This window comes from Crotalus tigris, unplaced genomic scaffold, assembly GCF_016545835.1.
Source record: "Crotalus tigris isolate CLP2741 ecotype Arizona unplaced genomic scaffold, ASM1654583v1 scf7180000017691.523996, whole genome shotgun sequence".
NCBI classification, from domain to species: Eukaryota; Metazoa; Chordata; class Lepidosauria; order Squamata; family Viperidae; genus Crotalus; species Crotalus tigris.
Genome location: NW_024096570.1, coordinates 508,318 through 521,785, shown reverse-complemented (window position 1 = coordinate 521,785; position 13,468 = coordinate 508,318). Strand labels below are relative to the sequence as shown.

Here is a 13,468-nt window from a genome sequence, read left to right as displayed (position 1 = left end):
GCAATGATTCACTTCACATCTGTAGCAAAAGGTCATAAAATGGGGTGCGAGACACTTAAAACCATCCTGCTTAGCAACGGAAATTTGGGGCTCAATTGTGATAATAAGTCGAGGACTACCTGTATTCTAGCACAGGAATCTCTAACATCTCTTTAAATCAGTGGTTCTCAGCCTTTTTAATGCCGCGACCCCCAACCAGTCGTAAATCAAGGACTACTCAACCGGTCGTAAGTTGAGGACTACTCAACTGGTGTAGCACCATTTGAAGAATGGGACTTTTGGCGGGCTCAGCAGGGCAGAGACAGCCTGGACAATTCCTATTGGCTTTTGAAGCCAATAGAATTAGACTCTATTCAAGAGAGTCTATTCTATTGGCTTTCAAAAGCCAATAGAATAAAAGGGAGTAGCACAGCTAAGGAAAAGGGGAAAAAAATGGCGGACTGCGTTGTTTGGCGACCCCCGTGAAATGATCGTTTGACTCCAAATGGGGTCCCGACCCACAGGTTGAGAACCGTTGCTTTAAATTCTTATTAGGTGTCCCCCTTCTAAATTTCACACTCGAAATTCTCATTCTATCATTTTCTCTCCAACACTTTAAATGGTTCTAGGTCAGGGGTAGGGCTCTTTTATGACTCATAGACCAACTCCCAGAATTCCTGAGCCAGTTGCAGTCAGTTGAAGTCCATGAGTCATGAAAGAGCCGAGGTTGCCTACCCCTGTTCTAGGTGTTGTAGCATTAGCTAGAACATCTTTACCCTGATTCAGAGGATTCTCCCTTCGATTCCTCTTTCCTTCAACCTCCCCCCTGTAATGGAATGTGGGAATGACCTTGTAAGACAGGGAAAGTGGTGCTGCCTAAAGAATCATCTGACTAGAGGGAGAGCAGCCCACAGCTGAGTAATGGGCAGGGAAAGAAATTTAAAAACAATTTTGCTCTAACTCAGGGGTCCCAACCCCCAGTTCACGGACCAGTACCGGGTCGCAGCATGCCAGCAACTGGTGCACACAAGCAAGCAAAGCCCCATCCGCAGGATGCAGGCAGCACACAATAGCACACCCCTCTGGTCCGCGGAAAAAGCTTTCTCTATGTAATCGGTCCCTGATGCCCAGAAGGTTGGGGACCTCTGCTCTAGCTTAGCAGGTAGTAAAAAAAGACGGCAGGAGATTTGTACTTTCAGACTTGTAAGATTCTGTTAATGTAGCCGTAGAATAAATTAGAATCAGCTCATTTGACTGTGTTCCCTGCCTGATCTATATGGGAAGCTGTCCACAGACGTACCTGGGGAATCTCTCCACCTATATACACTTCTACCTCTGCAAGGGGTTTCTAATTGCTGTTCACCTTGCCAAATGTAAGCACATATGCATGATCCACACTCTGTCTGTGAACGCTCTTGTTCCATAAATTCCTATGGATCGTTTGGACTATCCCGAGGTAGGCAACCTTGGCTCTTTTACGATTCGTGAACTTCAACTCCATGGCTGGCTCAGGAATTCTGGGAGTTGAAGTCCACGAGTCATAAAAGAGCCAAGGTTGCCTACCCCTGGACTATCCCATCGTCTTTGGAAATCAAAAGGATGATAATAAGTCTTCTCCGACACATCAAGAAGACACCATATTTAGGAAGCCTGCCTATTGATGTCTGTCAACTTAATTTTGGGCAGTATCCTATGGTAGTGCTGACAAAATCTAGAAGAAATAATTCAGCTTGGAAAATCAGTTCAGTTCTTTATAATCAAATTAAGTCATTCAGTTCACATTTCAGAATCAGTTAAAAAGGTATACGCAACAGCATCTCAGTGCATTTGAGGCAACAATTTGGACTGACTTTCAGATTCAGTTCAAAATTCATAGTGATCAAGTCAGCTTTGAATTAAATCTCCAAAGTAAATACTTGCAAAACTCTAATGAGCATTTAAGAATAAATTTGCAAGACTGTTAATACTTCATCCGGTTGTTTGTGAAAGTTATTGCAGAACTTCAGACATTAGCATAAGACAAGGGGGAAACTGTTCAACATCTATGGAATGATCCAAGCCACTGTTTTTAAGTAATGTAATTTAATTATAATAAACATTTAAATTAAATCGCATTTTTTATTTGGTCCTACCTTCCTTTTGGAATGCAGTCTCAAATGTAAAGTGTCACCTTTGCCTTGAAAAGAACTGAAAACCAATGTTGTAGATCAGGGGACTGATGTAGAAGCCCGAACCGATTGGCAGAAGTGAATTCTGCTCAATGTTAGTTTTATTGCTTTATAAAAAGCAGTAAATTCTATGGTTCTGGTTACTGTGAGGTGCAAAGGCATGCACAGATGCACATATGTAAACTGAAAATAATCAGGAGTTGCCTTCAGAATAAAAGCAATACAGTTTTATTGCGTGCCTGGGGTATACTTACTTACATTTGATTTCTAGTTTTCAATTGACCTCAAGAAGGCCAGTGTCAGGCACAGGAAATCAGGATCCAGGCAGTTCAAATGAATATACAGGTGTATTGTACGCTAAAGCTCTCTACAAGAATCTGAACTACTAACAATCAGAGCAAATTGGCAGTAGATGAGAATTCAAGGTGGATGGCACTTAGATCTCTTGTGGGCCCGAAAGGACTTGAGACTGATGACGCGTTTGAACCCTCCTACATCAGGGTCTGCTTGATCATATCCTACATTTGGACAAGGATACTCAAAGGGCTGGATGTGGCCCTAGAGCCGTAAAATGTCCAGATTTGCTCTTTATCATTGGTTATGTTCAAATGGAGGATTTGATAGCCAGATAGGTTTCGGGGATATTTTGATTTAAGTTCACACATTGAGCAAGGGTTGCCTTGATGGTGTAAATGGTCTTTTCAGACCCTATGATTTTATGGATCCCACTTTGCCTATTCTTCCTGCATCTGTGCTTCCTAATTGCCATCACACTAACTGGAAAAATTACATTGAAGCAGAACAGAACAAAGTTTATTACAGTGAGTGATCAGGGCAAGAAAGTTGAAGGAGAGAGAAATCACCAAAATATTGATGTACATACGAATGAATGGATCGATCGATAGATTTAAGATAGTACAAAACTATAGACATAAAATCTTATAAAACCTATTGAGCTGATCTAGTTAATCAGATGTATAAAACTTGTTCTCTATAAAACCTGCCTAGTTTATTTTCTCTTTTACCATTTTTAGTTGAGCGCACATAGAAGTAAGTCAGGAAAAAAAATGAAATGAAAGAAGTAAATTTATAACATGCAATATTTGAAAGCATGGGAATATCTTGATCTGAAACATAAGAGCAGCCTTTTCCAGCTTGGTTCCTTCCTTTATATTTTGAACTTTAATTTCCTAACCAACATCACCATCTTCAGGGAATGAGAGAACTGTAATCCCAAATTAATAAATCTGAAAAAATAATTGGCAAATTTCTATCCAGATCTTCCGGAAAAGACTATTGTTTGAAAAGACTTTAGTGGGGCCCAGGCATTGATGCGAGAACTTTTACAGTTCTTGGAAGTAGCCCAAAGTAACCAAACAAATGAATATTTCCATTCAGAAATGTGTAAGACCTTACTTGTGGGATTGTTGCTTCAACCCAGGAAAGGAAAGGGAGTTGTTGTATCTTGCAGAGCAGGCAAGTTAAGAGGTTAGTGGAGTTCTGCTGTGTTGTGTAAAGATAAACCATGCCTTGCCCAGCCTGGCATCTTTCAGATGATGTGAGCCTCTAAAGTTCTCCAAAGCCCACTTTGGCATGGCCTCAAACTAAAAAAATTACTCTTCCTATACATCTAGAGAGTACCAGGTTGGGGAGAACCACACTGCAACGAGTGACACATAAAAGCTCCTTGCACCTGGTCAAGAGAACGTTTGAGTTTGTGCTTTTGTTTTGTTTTTTGTATAGTCAGGGCCGGTTCAGACAGTGCTACCTGAGCTGCAATCATTGGTAGGAGAGAAAAATCTCTTCCTTCGGCTAGCCTAGTTTCTCTATCCCCGTAAAACATACAGTGTTTTCAGGAAACACTTGTTTCAGGAAACACTTGGAGTTCTGCAGGCGGCTCTAAAAAAAAAAGTCCTGCTGTGGTCTTGCAAGTTTTCAGCACTTGTCACACTACTTGCAACTCTTCCACAATGCATTGTGGAACTTGCTACACTGAGTACATTCTGGCCATAAAGAATAAGACAGTGAGCTTGTCAGCTGGAAAGCTGACAATCCAGGTTCGAGACCCGAGCACTGCATGACAGAGTGAGCTCCCGTTCCTTGCTCCAGCTTCTGCCCACCTAGCAGATCGAAAGCATGCAAATGCAAGTAGATAAATAGGTACCACTTCAGTGGGAAGGTAACATTATGTGCCTTGGTGTATAGTCATGCTGGCCACATGACCATGACATGGAAATGTCTCTGGACAATGCTGGCTCCCTCGGCTAAGAAGCAGAGATGAGCCCCGCCCCCTAGAATCAGAAATGACTGGTCTGAGGAAAAATTTACTTTTACATAGAGAATAGTGTCAAAATGCTACTCCTGGCTGAAATCTGGAAGGGGACTGAGCCTTGTCTGGTACCATTTTTGACATGTTCTGGTTCTGCTTTTTTTGATTGAAGCAAAACCTGATAGCAGCCCTATTCAAAAAAAAAAACAACCAAAACCCAACAACCCACATCTTTGGGTATTAACTTTTGTCTTAAATCCACAGTTAGTTTTTCAAATCTGCTAATTAAAGTCATTGCACAATGCAGAGACCCTAAAACAAGATGGATCGACCACATCAAGTATTGCGGGCCCACTTGGCAAAAGAAAGATCAGGACCGTATATAGGCTGGAAACATGCAGAAGAGGCCTTCATCCTGCAGTGGATAGACAATGGCTAAAATGATGATGGTGACACAGTGCATCATAAAAATAATGAAGTCTCCCCAAAGCCCAGCCATTAGATTGCACAGAGATCTTGTGTTTCACTAACCCGTTGCATACAAATGTGATTTGCATTTCAGAAAGACTTCAATTCTTTCTCGACTGCTGACATTAACCTTATGTATTTTTAACATGTTTCTAGTGCTTATGTTTAAAAACAGGCAAACCATATTTCATCAGAATAACTAGGGCCTTTATTAAATACACTTGAATTTCCAGTGTCTGTTATTACCTGGCACTCCTTCTGTTCCTTTATTGGCAGCTTAATAGCTGATTAGTAGAATACACGTATATTTCTGGAACGTTGGCTACTAAATGTTTGCAGAATAGGTCACAGATCAGATAATCCATACAGTATAGAAAATGCTATGCCATTTCTTATTATGCCTGGGAATAGGTCAGCCTTGAAAGCGTGGAGACCACATACTCATATTGGCCAGGGAGCTCAACCTTTGGCCTCCAAGCTCCCTTGAGTCTCCTGTAGTTGACCAACCAAATATTGGGTTGTCCATCATTTTGACCTAAAAGGCATCTGAAAATTGGTGTGTTGGCCCAGCATGGTCATAGCAGAAGATCCTGGATCCAACCACATGAAGGAGATTGTCCATTAATTTGGCATCATCACCCCCACGGTAACCCTTGGCCTCCTGAAGAACCAGCTTCTTCAACTCTCAGATATTTTCCTAACTTTAGGGTTGTCAGCACCAAGTGAGAAGGTTTAAGGAGATGGTTTGAAATGGGGGAACTAAAGTCAGAAGTCCCTTGTCCCTTCTTAGCTGATTTCCCACTTCCCAGATGGAAAGATAGGGACGGATTCTGTGCTATTTGATTCTAGTGGCCCAATTGACTACTTTTTCATTCTGTTCTGTTCAGGTTGTTATACCGTGCCCCTCACCGTGGTATCTGAGCGTACTTGGGCCCAGATTTGTTTGAACCGGCCCTGAACATGGTAGATTCTTAATTTTTTTTTTCTGTTTCACAGTGAGCAAGAAAAAATACATCACAATCTTTTTTAAAAAAAAAAAAGAAAGAAAGAAAAGAAAAGTGTATTGACTTTTGTGTTAAATCCAAAGTCAGTTTTGCATGTCTGCTTCAGATAATTAAAGTCATCCATTCTATCCATTGGTGTAAAATGCTGCTTCCATTTGTGCCTCTGTAGGTTTGATTAAGCGAAAAGCAGAATAATGTTTAACCTTTCATTGAAGCATGGCTTAAAAGTACTTTTAATCATATTTTACATCAGACGCATTTAGAAGCATATAGCATGGTTTTAAGATGTTTTGAAGTGCTCTGTTTAAACTCTGCTGGTTGCAGACTTGAGAATTTCCAGTGTTGTTTTTTTTCTTCTTCACTTTATATTTAACAGTCTCTGATATGGATGAAGGACAGACCTGCAACAGAGGTGACTTTGCATCTGCCTGCCATAATGGTTGAAAAAGGGTGGCCTTGATGGGATTTTCAAAATGCTACTAATACACTTTATTTAGCCTCGTTGACCTGGGCTTTATTTTTATCCAGATTGTGCATGTTGCAGCATGTTACGAGATATATTTTGGTCCTGCAGAAAACCATGGGAATTGCTTTCCTTTTTATTTCAGGGTTTTGCTACTCCTTTTATTATTATTATTATTATTTTCCTTTTCTGCCTGTTACTTCGTTTGCCTATGTAATTTTTTTCCCTTTTCCCAAGAACTTGGAAATGAACACAACTGCAAGAGCATGTTGACTTTTCTAATGTCTGTATTTATACACTTTTCTACCTAAATCATCGATTGCCTGCATTTCCACGAGCAAATTTAGACTTTCAGCAACTTTGATTTCTTGCTTCTTTTACTTTAATTTTTTTTAAAAAAAAAAAATCTTTAGAGATGGCTGTGTTGTGTCGTGAAGTTGCTTCTATTCACTTGGCCCAAAGCATGCTTGGCTGATGTTTCACAGAAACCCCTCCCAAAAAAACCTTAAGATGCATGCCGATTATTTGCTTAAGCAGCTTCATCACATAAAGTCTCATGTGCACGTGGGTCTGGTTGCACTTCCCTTAAAGATCACGCCATGTTTTTCTAATGCAGTGTTTGTTTCCTTCTACAGCTTACCACTGGGACACTTCTGACTGGATGCCAAATGCACGTTTATCTGACATTGAGGAGGTGCCCCATTATGAGACGGCCGATGGCAGCTCAGCTCATCACGGGAGCACACGGGAGCTCGAAACAGATTACTACCTTGGTGGTTATGATATTGATAGTGACTACCCTCCACCGCATGAGGAGGAGTTTTTAAACCAAGACCAATTGCCCCCTCCCCTCCCAGAGGATTACCCAGACCATTATGAAGCCCTGCCACCATCCCAGCCAGTCTCCATGGCCAGCACGCTGAGCCCAGATTGCCAGAGACGGCCACAGTTTCACCCAAGTCAATACCTCCCTCCTCACCCCTTCCCCAATGAGATGGACCATGGTGGGTCTCAGACTGGGAACGAATTTAGTACTTTTGGTGTTGGCCCGGGACCAAATACAGGCAACAGTCTGGCCAAGAAACCTTTGTCTTTACACAATTCTCTGGACGCCTCCTCGTCCGATGTTTCGATGGGCTGTGGTTTTGATGACTCTGAGATTGCCATGAGCGACTACGAAAGCATTGAGGACTTTTCTCTGGACCACCATCAGATTCACATTCCTTTTGTGGAGATCCATCAGCAGACCCAAGTGTGAAGGAGCTCTTTTCGTGGACTCCGTTGCTGTCGTTTGTTCATTCATAGCATAACTGAACTCTTCTCTTTTGCTTCATAAGTGTTCGACACGTCTGGTGCAGGGTTGAAATCCAACCCAACCCATTCTCAGCCTACCCAGAAGATCGATGTTGTGCATGCACATTACAGGGTGAAAACTGTAGCTTGTCTCAGAAAATCAGTACCCAAGGTCATCCATCAGTCTTTGGAGTGGGCATCTACTGCTTATTGCCAAAAGTAAATCCTATTTTAAATCCCAGACCAGTTAATCAGTAAAGGAAAGGATAGTTGGTAATTTTCCTCCCTAAAAAAACCCTTTCTAAATCAGTTCATTCAGAATTGCTGGTCTATTAGATGTAGTATTTCCACGTTGCCCCATATGTTCTCTTGACTACGTTAATGCACTCGTAAACACAGTATAAGCCAATCTTCCTCAGCTTGATACTTTTCCTAGAGCAGTGGTGGTGAACCTATGGCACACGTGCCAGAAGTGGCACGCAGAGCCCTCTCTGTGGGCACGCACACCGTCGTCCCAGCCCTGCCTCCCCCCCTCACCAGCAACCCCCCCCAGGGGAGAGTCCCCCCTGGGCGTGGCCCGTGTGGAGCAGCGCAGACAAGGACATGGTAGCAGAGACAAGACTCCACCCTCGCATGCAGATGATGCTGCGGGACGCGGGTGGAGGGCATGGCCACCATGGCGCTGCAGGGCTGCCTGGTCGATCGGTGGGCCGTGGAGGCAGTAGATGGCCCTGCAGGCGGGCAGGGCAGTTTTTGGGCACTCAGTATCTAAAAGATTCACCATCACTGTCCTAAAGTATTAAGCTGCTGTTCCCATAATTGCTAATTGGCATGTTTCTTGGCCATTCAGTCTACGAATAACGGGAGATGTGATCCAAGGCACCAAGAGGGCATCCAATCAGGAGTGGTTCCAACTCATGCCTACAGTTCTAACTCTGAAAGATACCAAGAATTAAGAGTTGTTTGGCCATCGTGATGAACCAAATGGTAAGGATTGAGGTGTCTCCTCAGTCTAAAACTTATGCCACTGAGCCGTTAATCTTTGCTCTCATTTAAACAATGGGGTTTTTATGTGAAACTTAACACCAAGCTGACCTTGATTCAAGGCTGATGCTGCAGCCTTGAGTGGGTCAGGAGTAAAAAAAAAATGGAATGGCCCTGGTGGTGGGTGGGTTGTTTGTTTATTTATTTATTTGCTGGGTTCCCTGTCATCTTCTAAGCTTTGGTTCTTAGGATACATCTGCAATTTTTTTTCACTCGTCTTTAAATACCATTTAAATACCATTTATCCTATATTTGGTAACGGCTAGTGGAGTAAAATCCGCAGGGACTCAATTTATCTTTACCTTTAAATACTGTTTAAAGAGAGTGCTATTGTAGGTTATGACACCGTCGCCATCATGTATTTCACGGGTGGAAAAAAAAAAAGAAACCCCGACCAGATTATCCTTTTTGCACGATTGAATACTTTTGAATACACATTCCTCGTGTAACTGGAATTCAAGCTTCCATCTTGTGTGGATGCAAAACACAAAAGAAGATGACAGGAGAATTCAGCCGAGCAGCCACTGAAAGGAACAAATAAATTATTCCTGGTGGAAGGGAATTACGGTTTTTATGGATGTCCCTGCAGGTCTTTGGTGGGATTGTCTGCGAGGGGAAGTGGGTCAGAAAAAGTAAAGATGGTGACTGCAACCATGTAACTTAAGGCTCATTCATTTTTCATGTGTGTTACACATCTGACACACAAAGATGTAGCTTTGATCACATCCTAGCAGGTTGCCTTCTTGGCTTTTGCAAACCACACACCCCCTTTGCAAACATCCGTTTCTCCTAACCCAGGGGTCAGCAACCTTGGCTCTTTTATGACTCGTGGACTTCAACTATGCTGGCTCAGGAATTCTGGGAGTTGAAGTCCACGAGTCATAAAAGAGCCAAGGTTGCCTACCCCTGTCCTAACCCTATTTTGTTTTATGATCAGCACAATGTTGAATGAGTGCTTCCACCCAAACTGAGACAGATTTTCTAAAAATTCTTTACACCGAGTGACAAATTTTGTTTTTTACCCAGCTTGATAAATCAAATATGTCTGGTGTCCTCACACTAATCAGCACTTATTTCAGCCTCAGAGAACACCAGTTAATAAATCATATCAAGCCAAGTGGTTCGTTAAAGTGCCATGGAATAAGCAGCTTTATTTACAAAGGTTATCTGTCTATTACCTTGGAAATTGAATGATCTGTTGATTACTACGACTCCCGTTTCAGGCTACAAGAGTATTGTAACTAAGGGTTATATCGTAAGAAATGGTCTAGTTCTAAAAACCTGTTTTAAAAAAAAATTTTTTTTTGAGCCGAGACAATACACTGCCTGTATGAATATTCTGAATAGTACAAATTTAATGTGTGCTTCCTTTTCAGTGATTTTATTCCCTTGGGCTTCACCCCCAAATATGGTAGGCATTCTTTTATAGTGCATTTATAAAATGATGGTTTTTGTTAGCCCTTCTTAGCTTTTTTATGAACCCGCTTTTGAAATATTTTGGGATAAAGGAAACATGGTACTTGAACCTTGTGTATGGTGAGAATGCTAACGTATGGAATTGAGTAAGAAGCTTACTCAACAGAGAAACTAGCTGATGACGTGGGTTGACCTTTCCATGACTACGAATGAGTGTATGTGTGTGTGTGCATCTGTGCGCGCACACACACACACACACGTAGACACACAGAAGAGTTGACATACTCAACATCTCCAACTGATCATGCTCACAGCATTGAGGTTGCTTTGAATGGATACCAAAGTTACACATTTGAATTCTGAACTATTGTTCAGTTGCACTTATTTGTCCCCACAAGTCACACACACACACACACACACACACACACACACAAAGTTATTATGAAGTAATTCTTCCTGACTTTTAAAAGGAATTTTCAAATAATGCTTCTTTTGGATATTAACTACTATACCTGAACTTAGCAAGATACCTTTTTCCCCTTACTTTCTAGTAGTCTTCCGTAAAAAATAATAATATGAAACCTTTTGGTAGTTCAGAGTAAGGGGCATTTTCCATTCTCCTGGGTAACTTGCATGTGTGTTCTAGAAACCCCTAAATGTTAGGCTTTTCTTGTCCTGCCAAATCCTATGCAGTCATCACTTTCTTCTTATTCCTTATCCCGCCTCTTTTAGCAGCTGGCTGCTCACTGCCCCATTGAATCAACGAAGTTGCCCCACTTATTCTAGAGCATAATCTTCATTGCTAATCTCAGAATTAATTGCCCATTTATACATTCCACTGTATTTACTTTCAGATTGTCTTGTAATCTGCTATTAAATTTTAGCTTCACATGGGTAAAAGCATCCTAGACAAGTTAGCTAAATGCATTGGCCAAACTCCAGATGTTTGTAAGCTTCCACAGTTCAGCACAATTGGTAGACACGCACACTTTCTATGCCAGGGTGGATTCCCCCCCCCCTTACTTTCTTTTACCATGAATCGCCCTGATTTTTCCGTCTTTATCCAAATAGCAACTCATCTGTCAATTGGTGTTGATGACACAGGGTAAAAGATTAGTAGTAAGTAAGCCGTACGTGATTAAATGGGATTGAAGGCAATGGAGCTTCAGACAGTCTTGACTCAGCCAGTCTACCCCATAGATAATTACAACACATTCAAGTGATTCAAAGTGGGGAAATTTGTATTTCTGATTGCTCCTATATACAAACCCGTTCAGCATATCATAAAGTGGGACGGTTTGAAAAGAGCTGTATGGCCAATTTTTTCCCAATAGGATGCTTTTTGGTGAGTAAATATTTGATTTAAGGTGGAAGAGGTTTCCGAAAATACCTCCTTCCCACCAGCAATCAGAAATGGGACATTTCAGAACTATCTGAATAATATGTAGCCGTTGGTGAGTTAAGCAGATAAGGGGGAATCAGGAAATTCAAGATGGCCACTTCAGTCTCGTAGATGCATCCACCATCTTGAATTTTCTTGACGCCCCTATTGTCTACCGGCCCCCTTGTAGCCATAGACAGCTGCATTGCTTTGGTACGACTCAGGTTTTGTTCTATGCAAAAGGGCCTTTATTCCTCCTATTACCCAAGATGGCAGTCTGAACTTCACAGAAATAAGTGTTTTCCTAAAAATAATAATAATTCCAAATTATAAAGCTACATCTCAAGCCAAAAGGTCCACACTCAGCATTTTCTCTTTGTTTCCCCTATTTACAAGATGGTAAGAATGTCTATATGCTATCATGTGAGCCATATCACACTTGAAGTAGTACTGCTCAGAGGCAGTATTTATTAGTTATGTAAATACTTGGTGCCCAGGTAGGGCCAGTCATCCCAACTGCACACAAAACGAAGAAAACTGAGACTTCCACATGCCAATGTTGATAGCAAAACGATTTAATATTAATTTACTGCTTTTATTAGAGGGTCTTTCACAAACTAAAGGTAAATAATTTCAATATTGTCACAGAGAAACAGAAATCTTTCCAAAATTTTGATGGGCCATTTTAGCTGAACTGCATCTTCCAAATTCATTCCATATAATTGGGAGTGGAGAAAGATTTGTTCATGATTATGCAAAAAAATGGATTTTGGCCGTCTTCTTTCTTTGCTTATTACATCCCTCCAGTAGTAAAATCCATAGTAAGTTTTTCCATGAAAGATCATTATTTCAAGGCTATGCATCATATAGAAGAGCACTGAACTTTTTTTTTCATTTAGAGAGAAAAGGAGAGGCAGTGGGATGTAACTTCGTTTCATCTTTTTTTTTTTAAAGAGCAATAATTTACAAATGTATTACAGGCCATAACCAAACTTCACTACTGGCAGTGTTAAGAGAATAAATGAACTGGATTGTGGGAATTCAAGGCCTCACTTAACATAGCTTAAGCATATGTTTGAATTCTTACCAGAACAATTTTTCAAACCCAGGATAACTGCTTTTTCAGGAAGTTTATTTGGGAAAAAAAAATCTTAAGTTCTCCTTGAAGCACTGTATAAGAAAGATAATTGTGTGTAAATTTTACCTGTTGCAAGCAGGCTGGTTTGTAAAAGATGTATGTTTTTGGTGTTAAAAAGTTTATAAAATAATGTATATAATAATTTTGAAATTACTGGGCTTTTGTAGATATTCAATGCCAATCAGGTGGCTTTTCATTTTTGTTACCTGTGTTCATTTGTGTAAAGTCATCCGTTACAGGTTAATCATATAAAGTACTTCTTACAAAACAAATCAAAAATTCTTCTTAGTTGCTAAAGGAGACTTCAGTTTTCATTTGGATCAATTGTTTTCCGTTCACTTCTGTTTCTATGAAACTGCTTCCTGGTTGTTTTTTTATGGGTTTTTTTGTTTTGTTTTGTTTGTTTGTCTGTGCAAATGCAATCATGTTTTCTAATGACATTTCTGTTGGCATTAAAAAGGTTTCTCCATTATTTCACCCTGTAACAAACGTATGCAAAAGGGAAGATGATCTCCGGAAATGGATCTTGTCCCTTGTTGCCTAACTCATCAGTTGTTCATTTTCCTGTTGGCAGTATTGTCTTGTTATTTTGCTATTAAAAAAGAAACAAAAAAGAAACAAAAAAGTGTACAGGTTTGTAACTGCCCAACTTTGCTAAGTTGATCGTTAAAAAATCAGTTTTCAATTAAAAACACATGGTTTTTGCTCACCCTTCTTCCTTTCTTCCTTTCTTTGAGATACATTTCCACTTTATAGTACAATTGTCAACATCCATCCATCCATCCATCCATCCATAGAAGGCCATTATTTTGCAGTGGATGGATGGATGGATGGAAACCAAGGAG

At 40.7% G+C, this 13,468-nt stretch overlaps 1 long non-coding RNA gene across 1 annotated transcript; it reads left to right on the top strand.

Annotated features, from left to right (window-relative positions):
* Positions 1–1,100: 1,100 nt before the first annotated feature.
* LOC120305835 lies at positions 1,101–13,248 on the top strand. Its single transcript, XR_005556101.1, has 3 exons — positions 1,101–5,847; positions 6,265–6,300; positions 6,987–13,248. It is a non-coding gene; the product is annotated as an uncharacterized LOC120305835 (long non-coding RNA).
* Positions 13,249–13,468: the final 220 nt, after the last annotated feature.